The 11,309-nt window shown below is 31.6% G+C and overlaps 1 long non-coding RNA gene across 1 annotated transcript; it reads right to left on the bottom strand.

Moving 5' to 3' along the window:
• Positions 1-5,380: 5,380 nt before the first annotated feature.
• Positions 5,381-7,586, bottom strand: LOC131040365 (uncharacterized). Its single transcript, XR_009358375.1, has 3 exons — positions 7,477-7,586; positions 5,542-5,745; positions 5,381-5,454 (listed from the first exon to the last, which is right to left on the bottom strand). It is a non-coding gene; the product is annotated as an uncharacterized LOC131040365 (long non-coding RNA).
• Between the last annotated feature and the right edge of the window lie 3,723 nt (positions 7,587-11,309).

Here is an 11,309-nt window from a genome sequence, read left to right as displayed (position 1 = left end):
GGTCTGCAACTTTCTGAGATCAAATATTATCAACCATCACATCAAGAAACTGAGAACGAAGGCACAACGTTAGTATAGCTGGTAAATTTTGTCCAGGTCAGTCTTTATCTTTTATCATTTGGCGACAGATATTGTTTCTATGCTACTCAAGGATGTCTACAAGTGACTAGAGGAGCTATGATGGGCATTATCTTTTTCTTTGTTTGATGTTTGTGGTGTGAACCGATGAAATTCTAGGTAAATTGCTCTAGTGGGTGTCTGTGATAGGAGCATTCAGCTATTGGATGTCACACATACCTCGACCCCTAGCATAATTCCCAGAATAGAGGGTTCACTCCTTGTCTGCTACATTTTTGTTTCTACAATGAGATATCTTTTAAATCTTGGTTCCTTATACCCTGATGTGCTAAGCTTCATTGTTCAAAAATAAGGCTCGGTGATGAATATATATTACGCAATAAATAATGACACGGGTTTGTGATTCATTCAATTTCATTTTCATTTTCATCTCACCTATTTATTGCTAGTTTGTTGATTCTTTTCTCATCATCTCTTTCTAAATCATCTTCAATTGCTTCTAATTCTCATCTAACATTATTCTCTTTCATTCTAAGGTTCAATCTCTCATATTCTATATCAATATCATCTTCACATCACTTATCTCTATCTCTAATCAACTAACCATTCTTCTATTCTTCTATCTCATATTCTTCTTTTTTCGAGAGATCATTCATGTCTTTAATGCACAAACAATCTCTCGAGGGGGCATTACACCCTAAGTATCACCGGGGCATACTGGGGCAAATTTTTTTGTTTTCTTTGAAACAACATCGTTTCGACTTTGTCTCAAAGAGGGGCAAATGTAGACACCTAAAAATGTCTCATTGATCATGTACTAATTATTCCTCTAATTGATTAAATAATTCTGTAGTTATTTAATTAATTTAATTATTCATATTCTTCTAATTTCATATTTCCTCATAATCTTACTAATTATTCCATTTCTTATTATTTCATCATTTAATCATTTTAATCATTTTTTAAATATTAATTCCCCAATTTGAATATTTTTTATTATTTAAATAAATTAATTCTCAATTTCTATCTCTAATCATCTAATCATTCAACCCTCTTCTAAATATTAATTAAATATTTATTATTTAATTAATTATGATTTAATCTTTTAATTTAAATAATCTTTATTATTTAATTAAAGTCCATTTCTAGCATAATTAAATAGTTTCTTTAAATTATTTAATTAACTAATTAATTCTTCTAGTTGTTCAAATTCTAATTTCATTTAATTTCTTATTTCTTGTAATTTCTTCCAAATTCAAATACATGTGCATGATTTCAAAAACCAAATTGAAAATCAAAGTCAAGTTCTAAATATATTCAAATACTAAATTGAATTAAAATAAATTCAATTATTTGAATAAATCTCATGCAAAGATTAAATTGAAAATCTAACTCTAAGTGCAAGGACATTCTAAATTAATTAATTAAATCATTTATCTCTCCAATCTCTATTTTCATCTTTCAGTTAGCTTTTTCTAAATTAAGCTCTCTTTGTCATCCTCTTTATTTCCTCGAATCATTCTTTTTCTTCCTTCAGTTAGCTTTTTCTCAATCAGTTGACTCCATTGATCTATTCAATCTATCGAGTTTCACCTCCAAATCAGTAGTTCAACTATCAATTTTCATGTGAGCTCACCTGAGTTCCACCTCTTGATGAATCTGTTCCACCTTTCAATCAATCTTCTCCAAAAATCTATAAATTGAGCATTCAATCTCCATTTTCAATAATCACGAACTTCGAATCTTTGTGCCACTTGTAGGTTACCAGCGTAATATCTGAGAGCCATCATACCACAGAGAAGAGAAGAGCAAGGGAAGCTATATACAATCTTGGAATAAGGAGTTTTATTGAATGATCTTAATTCCTATTTGTTTGATATTGCATTATTTCATTGTTTGTTTGTTAGAATTCTTTCATTAGATAGGGATTTGTGATTTCCCCTTATTTCTAATTGATATATTTGATTAAGATGAATTTTACATACGACAATGAGATATACATTATATATAGCTAAGATAGAGCTAATCTATGATATGTATCTATAGTACATAGGAGTGATTGATTTGGTTAATCTTAGGGATAGGATAATCCATAGATGGGGATAAACCTTGATAGTTAGTCTATTATTTGACCTTATGAGAAAGGTGTGCATTTATAACATATAGGAAGGAATGAGTTGGTAATCTAAGGTTAGATTAACTGGGGTTGGGAGTAACCTAAATGTTTCCTATTAGAACTCATAGGATAAATATGATCATAGCTAAATCTTCATTTTACCAAATAGAGAAATGAAGTGGGTGGACATACGACTCTCACTCGAAGTACAAGGTGTGAATTCTTAGGCCTAAGTAGTGTAGGTTTCCACTGTCTACATTGTCGGTTCACTGTGCTCTAGGTTTACATACTAGGCAGGGAATGTCATACATGTAGGTTGTAGCCTATGTATGGTAGCTCTAGTTATGTAGGACACAACACTATGCTCAGAAGGATATATTATATTTTGTGGTTACCAAACCAAACTCTTTGTCAAAGGGTCGGGCCGCTTCAGTTAGAAGAGGCACGAGGGACTACTAAGTCTTGGTTGGGTGGAAAATCACTTGAGTGATTCTCTTCCACATGTAGTTGGCGGTCGATATTTGAGGATGTATGCCAGGAAGGACATCTAGACCATTATGTTTTACTTATGCACTCCTTAAGCTCAGTTGAAGCTTTATTTGTATTCAAATATTCCTAAAGAAAATGGGAGTTTGAAAAGATATTTTAAATGCAATTATATTTTTATGATTATCACAATATATACATATTTCATGATGAATGAAAATGAGAAGTGATTTATTTAATTTATGTATCTTGAATTGAAAAGGAAAAGAAAAATTTATTATTGGTATTTTGGCAGTGTAATTCTTTTTACTTGTGGGTTAAAACTTGGTAAAATGAAAGGGTAAAACAAAGGGGGTGTTACATAATAGAATATAACAATATTTTTTTGAAATATAAAAGGGGGAGTTATTAATAGAAAATCAAGAGATAATATTGAAAATGGTATAAAACTTAACATGTAGTTGTTAAGATATTTTCTTATGTTTCAAATGCATCTCCTTAATTTAATAAATAATCTCTCCTAAGGACCATAATAACTTAGATATTTAATTATAATTATGTTTACAAATACATAGGCGATATTAACATGTAAAACAAGTTTGACATGTGCAACATTGATATTGACTTTCATATTATGGAAAGAGAGATCATAATGAAAGTATCAAATTGGAATAGCATATGGATGATTAAATTTCAATTCATTCTAATAGACAGTTTGATAATATCTGGAGTAAGTCATAAAAAATATTTTCATTACAATATAAAAATAAATAGAAAGAACCACGGTTTGGCATTAGGGTGATGCACAGTTCGAAAATGACTCTCTACTTATTGAAGGACAAGGCCCTTGCGGAAGACAGAGCTACCATTTCAAGCTTCCTCATAGAAGACTGGGATAGGCTGGGCTCCGTAAACCAGGTCCCTAGTTTTCTATGTTTTAATGGTTCTTTTTGGCTATGAGGTGTTCCCCCTATTGCTATTATTCACTAGTTTGGTGTTAGACCCTCTTTTTCAATTTTGATCTTGTTTCTATTATTATGCTACGGATAGCCTTTAGGCTATGTTAATCTGGGTCAACACCTTAGTTAACGCAACTTTTAATACCAAAAACAAATAGAAATATTGACAAAAATAATTAAATATCATGTGAAATGAGAAATTAGTGGATTTAGAAAAAATCTCTCCTTTAATTATGTTGAAGGCATATTACACTCACATATGGATGCAAAAAAAAAACGTCAATAAAAACTAGATGCATTTAATTTTATGTGTTTGTTATGCTCAAATGCATGGAAACCAAAAAATCATTTTAAATTATTCTTTGTTTAATTTTATATTATTTTTAATTATTTAATTCTAATTATATATTCACTTCCACCTTTCTACTATCATGCTCACTCACTCTGAGTTCAACTAAGCAATCAAATTTGTCTTTAACTCTAACTCCGTAAGAATTTCAACCTAATATTATTAAGTATGGGGGATTGAAAGTATCCCAACATAAAAGAGAATATATTAAATTATAATAATATGGATGTATATATTAATAACAATTTAATATTGATTACAATATAATAATATAATAATTTTATAAGTGAAATAATGAAATCTTTTAGTGTACTTTACCTATATTCCTCTATAGATAGGTGTTCTAATAGATATTATTTGTAGTGGTCTTCTATATTCATCCATCTTGATATGCCTTTGGCCCTTTACTAAAGTGTCATGGATTCAATGTCTTTATTTTTTTAGAAGATATTAAAATTTTAATAATATTTTTACTAAGATTTCTCAAAAATTGTCTCTTTAAGAAGCTTTATAAAAATTAAGTTAACTATTTCAAAATTGCATACTTATATAGAAATTCAAGAGCCAATGAGGAGACTATGCATATGACTTTATATTTTATCTAAGGTGAAAATTAAGAACCCACTCTTTTCCCACCAAATAAAATGAAGCCACCACTATGTTAAAAAGCATTCATTAGAAATAACAGAGGACTATGTTTCACACTACTCTATTACAACTATTTACTTGACTAATATAGCTCTTAGATTTATGTGAGTTAATAGATGAAATTGATTATGGAAAGAATTTGTATGTGCCTTGGTCATGCTTGATGTTCAACAAGGTGCTCCATGTATTACTATGGAACTACTCTAAAGACCTAATGCAATTTTCTTTCTGCAGACTCATCAATTTATTTTCAAGATTACTATATGTTCTCGAATCACTGTGAATTGATGGATACAATCACTCAACATTATTTTCTCTAAGCTCATCAAGTTTACTTTCAAAATTGTGGATACAATCTTGAACTAATTTTAATTGATGGATATAGTCATTCAACATTTTTTTCGTATGGAGTTTTTTTCCTATATGTTGGTTGTTCCTTCCTCTTTGAGAAACATCTTTCAATAAAAGATCATCACTTAAGTATGAATGTGATTTGTGCTCCACATTTTTATCCCCAGCCTCATCCATTTTTTAATAATTATTTATATTTTCATATTTTTCAATATCTTCATCCTCATCACCTTAGATGTTTACAAACCCTAATCCAAATTACATTAAAGAAAGCATAACATAAATCATAAATAATCTAAACATTACATTTAATCTAGATATTACATTTTAGTACAAATATAATAATTTTAGAAACCTATAAACAATCTAGACATTACATTTTAATACAAATATAAACCTACCATTCAGAAGCCTCACTTCTTTTGAATTCATCTTTGCTTTTGCCTTTGTATTTGCCACAATTTTTCCTGCACATTATTAAAAACCAAATAAATATATAAATGACATCATAATAATTTCTATTTCCTTACCCGAGAGAAAATGATATTTCATACCTATCAATATGGGATTTTGTAGCTTTATTTCTAGCTCTTTTGTTCATTTCAATGTGATGATGGCAAAATTTAGATCCAGGGGCTGGCTTTTGTTGACATTGATAATTTACCCCACTGATTTTTGAGCACAAACTTGGATTTCGAACATACACTCTTCCCGTCCGCGGTCCAATACTTATCTTTAAATTCTCTTCCATTATAAATCTGATTCACACAAAAGAAAGATCAAGCATTAAAAAACCATTTGACAGTCCCAACTATGTTGGCCAATGAAGAATAATTATGTAGAAAGAATTTTATCATAAAGAAAGCGTTAAAACTGTCATTCAACAATAATTTTGAAGAAAGAAATGAGATTTTTTTTTAGAAAATGGCATTTGAAAATCTGTTCTATAATAGCCTTGGAAACAATGTTAAAAACTGCCAAACAATGTTAAAATCTGCCCCAAAAAAACAATCTTCTGATCAACTAGTAAACCTCTAAAAGGAAGAACTGTGCCTCTCTTTAGGCTATTAAGGAGGAATTTGACAGAAGAAAAGGCGGTACATGGAATTGTCTTCTGTCTTTGTGATGAACCGACTGACCCACCAATTCAAGGTGAGGCTATTTGGGAGTCCTGTGTAATGTTCTTTGGGAGTCCTGTGTAATGTTCTTGAAAAAAGGTTTAAATAAAAATGTTGAATCCGCTGCGGTTAAACTGGTTTCAAAATGGTACGAAAAGTCAATAACATGAAATTTGTCAAAAATTATAGATTGTTTAAAAAAATTAGTAGCACAAATTTTATAATCCTGTTTCAGTTTAATAGCTGACAAAGCTTAAAAACCCCACCAGATCATTGGTTCATATCTTGGGTGGGTGGTTTGAGTTCTTTTTTTTATTTCTGTCTATCAATTTCTAATTTAGTTTTTTTGTTCTGGTTAGCATTTGGTGGACAGCTGATTTTTGTTCTTTTTGACAACTAATTCTTTGATTGAGTGCTCTCACTCCTCATGAGACTTCTGATCTTTTCGTTTTAATGATTATATAATGATTCGAGCCTCACCTGTTTTTTATCCAATCAGAACAATCGTCTGATCAAAAGTGGGTATCTTCTGAATTAAATTTATTTGGTTCGCTGCAAAAAAAAAACAGTTCAGTGGTGGGTATCTTCTAAACTGAATTTATTTGCTTCTCTGCAAAAAAATAGAACTTTTTTGGTTCGCCGTGGAAAAATCTGTGAACGAGGTTATCTTCTGATGTGAAAATTTTATGTGTTTCGCCAAGGTCTCTGGCGGGCATGTTCAGTAAACCAATTTCATCGCCGCAATGCTGCATGTTACTTCAACTCTGCAGAGCGTGATAAAAATTGGCCTTCCCTCTTTTCAGAGTATATATCAAAACCATGTTTGGTGGATATACACATTGAATATGTCCCTAAAAAGAATTAAACTACGTTGTTGGAAGATGAAATTTATTAACACATTCCCTATTTTGTTGTGTATATTCTGATCAAAAGTGGGTATCTTCTGAATTGAAAAAGAAATACGCAGGTGTAGAGTCAAATCCACAAAGTTTTGCCTGCATCAAATCAGGAGCTTTGGAACAGCGCATGCAAAATGTGGAAACACATGCAAACTGTTAACGTAATACCCATATCCAATGAAATCAATTGATTTGGATGCCAAGTTTGTACTTACAGACAATGTATTATTAGATTGTGTGTAATTTTTTTATCAATGTTTTCAGATTATATTTTGTGATCTATTATCAGAATGATAATGATTAGAGATCGAACAGAAATGAAAAAAGATTCTAAGTATTATCACTCTATGATGAATCAAAGAATGTCATCTCAAATATTTATACAAAAAATTTACACACAATCTAATAAAAAAACAGCTAATTACTATTATATAAATTATAAAAACCTAATATTTACAAATAATAATCATACATATACTGAGCTGAGCTAACGTCCTCTGTAATTTTAGTTGTGGCGTGATTAATTGATCCCTCCTCTCTCTTTTCTTCGCGTTTCTCTGCCCTTCCAAGATTTCTTGATGTGATTTCTTCTTCCAGATCTGATAAAAAATAAATAGAAAAGAAACCCTTATGAAAAAAAGAGACAATTAGACCTATTTTTTTAACTCTCCCATGCATGCTACAGTGTCAAAATTAAATTTCATATTTTAAAAGTCTCCCATGCATGGTAGTCTGAAAAATAAATGGAATAAATTTCCTTTTTTTCTGATTCCTACGCTTTGTTTTTGTTTTTGTTTTTTTTTTTTTTTTTAACATTAAAAATATTCTCATCAAATTAATAAAAGAAATATTTAAATACAAATAATCATAAATTAAATTAATTTTAATAATTTTTAATTATTATCTGTAATTTCATAAAAGGACAAAAATAATTAAAATAAATTTTACACTTAATGAAAATTAGTCATTAAAAGAAAAAAAAAGATGAATTAGAATAAAGCTAATTACTTTTTTTAATATTTTTTTTTAAGAAAGAAAATAATATATTTATTTTCTAACTTTACCTTTTTCTTTTTTAGAAACATAGAAAACAAGATAGAATATCTTAATAAAATAAATAATATTGAAAAATATTCTTATTAGATTTTTTCTTTTATGAACTTTTTTTTTTTTAATTAATAATATTTAAATATGTATTTTTAAATATTTTTGTCATAAAAGATATTTTTTTTTAAAAATTAATATAAATTTAATCATGTGGTTGTGATTAATTCTATAATCTTGCATCCTTCTCCTCAAATTTGAATCGTTGATTTCACAAAGTAAGTGGAAAACTTCATATAGAGTATGCCTTCGGCATAATAATATAATATACTATGCATTATCTCTTCCTCTTTTATATATTTCTACTTCTATGTCCTCTTTCTCCCTCTCTCCCTCTCTCCCTCACTATATCTATTTATATATTTTTCTCCCTCTATATATCTCTTTCACTCACACACATTCCATATTTCTCCTTCTCTATCTCTATCTCTATATCTCTCTCACTCACACAAACACACTCTCTATTTCTCCATCTCCCTTGCCATATCTATCTCTATCTCTATCTTTGTCCCTATCTCTATCTTTGTCCCTATCTCTATCTCTACATCCTATACACTCCTCTTCTTTCATCTCTCATACTCTCTCTCTATATCCCTCTCTACCTCTTTAGACATCACTTCATATATTTATCTTCCTATCTCCCCCTCTATCATTGTTGCCCTCTTTCTATCTCTTTGACTCCCTCTCCCCCTTTCTATCTCCTTCCATCTCTTCATCTCTCTCACTACCTTTATATTTTACAAGTCATATCTATTCTCTCTCTACTTTCTATCCCTATCTCCATATCTTTATATCCCTATGCATTCATCTCTCCCTCTTTATATCTTATCTCTCCCTCTCTTCCTCTCTTCCCAAATCACTCCCTCTTTTTATATATCTCTACTTCTACTCTTTCTAATGTGAATACACATACACTCCCCATTTCTCCCTTCCTATCATTAGCGTTTTTATCTCTCTATTTTCCCCCCTCCCTATCTATCTATTATTTGTCTTTGTCGCCTTCTTTCTCTCTCACTCTTGCCCCCTCTATCTATATCTTCATACATCTATATCCCCCTCTAAATATATATATCATTATTTCCACGTCTCTATCTTACTCACTCTATCTTTCTTGTATGATATCTCTCTCTCTCTCTCTCTCTCTCTCTCTCTCTCTCTCTCTCTCTCTCTCTCTCTCTCTCTCTCTCTCTCATTCACTCCCTATCCCCCTATCTATCTATTTATCTCTATTTGTCTCTCTCTTTCTCTTCCATTATATCTCTTCATCTCTCTATTTCTCTTCCAATACATGTGCATATCTCCCTCTATCTCCCCCTTTTTCTCTCACCTTCTTTCCATCTCTATTTGTCTATCCCTAGATCTCTTTGTTTGTTAATTTCTTTATCTCTCTCCCTCCCCCCCTCTCTCTGTATGTCCTTAGATATATCTATCTCTCACTATATCTCAACATCTATTTATATGTATCTCCCCCTTTTCCTTTACATATCTCTCTCTATCTCTTCCTCTATATCCCTTGTCTTCCTATCTCCCTCTACCTCTCTCTATCTCTTTATCTATTTTCCCTCTGCCTCTCTCACCTTATCTTCATCTCTACCAATATCTTCCTCTCCCCTATATCTCTAGACATACATCCTTTTATCCATCCATCTCTCTCCCTCTGTCTCTCCCCTCCCTCTTTTTAGACCTTCACATATCTATATCTCTTTTCCTCTCTATGTGTATCTCTCCCTATCACTTCTTTCATATATCCCTCTATCTTTATCTCTCTCTACCACTATATCTCTCCCTCTCTTTATATATCACCTACTATCTCTATCTTTTTATCTCTCCCTTTCTCTCTTTTTATTTTTATTTTCCATCTTTTTGTATTCCTCTCCATATTCATTTCCTTATTCTCCATCTCTGTCTCTAACTCTATTTATATCTCTATATTCTTCTTCTCTATCTCTATCTTTATCTCTTTACCCATCTCTCTCTCTCTCTCTCTCTCTCTCTCTCTCTCTCTCTCTCTCTCTCTCTCTCTCTCTCTCTCTCTCTCTCTCTCTCTCTCTCTCTCTCTCTCTCTCTCTCTCTCTCTCTCTCTCTCTCTCTCCTTCTAGCACTATCTCAACCTCTCTCTCGCTCTCACCATATTTTGTTGGTAATGAAACTTGAATTTGCTCTCAATTTAAAGGTTTTGTTTCAATTATAATTAGATCATTGTAAGTAGATGCATAGTTAATTTGAAGCTATCACTTCTCTAATGAGAACTTTGTTTCACAAACCACATTATGACCTACCAAGTGACCTCATGTATTACCCAGTTATATCCAAAAAAATAGACCAATGTTTTCTTGATTCACCTTACACACCTCTTTCGGCACACCCATTGCACACCAAGGTGCAATTGCTAGTATATATATATATATATATATATATATATCTTCCATCCAACACTTGTTCATTTTTCATGTGATTCATGTATATTTGCTATGTTATATAAATTTTACTGTACATTTAAAAAAAAGTTACAAATAGAATTACAAAAGGAATGGAAAAGAAGTAGCTTAAAGAAGGGTTCAGATTAAGCATCAAAGCTTGGTGTTTGTTGTTTAAACTAGTAATGCCTACCATCTCCCCATGAGATCACATGTCTCTGCCTCCCTTTTATTCAATCTGTGTGCCCTCTCTCCACTCCCCTACTTTTGTGCATACATGTCTCCTAAGGTAGTCACAATGTTGTTGTTGTTTTCTCTCTCTCTATTCCCTCTTTTATTCTTTACAAAATTTCTTTATTTCCTATGCTTTGATGCATATTCAAAGAGTTGGCTAATCGATCAGCACCTCCTTCAGGATTCGTGACATGTGCTTAACCACCTCCTGTGGGTCCTTGTCTCTGGCCACTGTGGCGTTCATTGATAGATAGAGTTTTTGGACTAATGGAAGTAGTGATTCCAACAAGTGGTATCAGACCACTGGGTTATAGGTTCAAATCCCTAGAGGTCACCCTGTGGTCTCCTTAATTGAAGTTCGCAGAACCCTCGATGCTGAGGGGGGATTGTTGACTAGTTGGTCAACACCTCATTCGAGATTCGTGACATGTGCTTAACCATCTCCCGTGGATCCTTTTCTCTGGTCGTTATGGCATTCATTGATAGCTCGAGCTTTTGGTGTAACGACAACAGTTATTCCAAGACAAAGCTCTCATTATGGTGCAAGCAA

Source organism: Cryptomeria japonica, chromosome 7 (genome assembly GCF_030272615.1).
Source record: "Cryptomeria japonica chromosome 7, Sugi_1.0, whole genome shotgun sequence".
NCBI lineage: Eukaryota > Viridiplantae > Streptophyta > Pinopsida > Cupressales > Cupressaceae > Cryptomeria > Cryptomeria japonica.
Note: the sequence above shows the minus strand (reverse complement) of the source record. Positions and strands in the feature narration are given on the sequence as shown.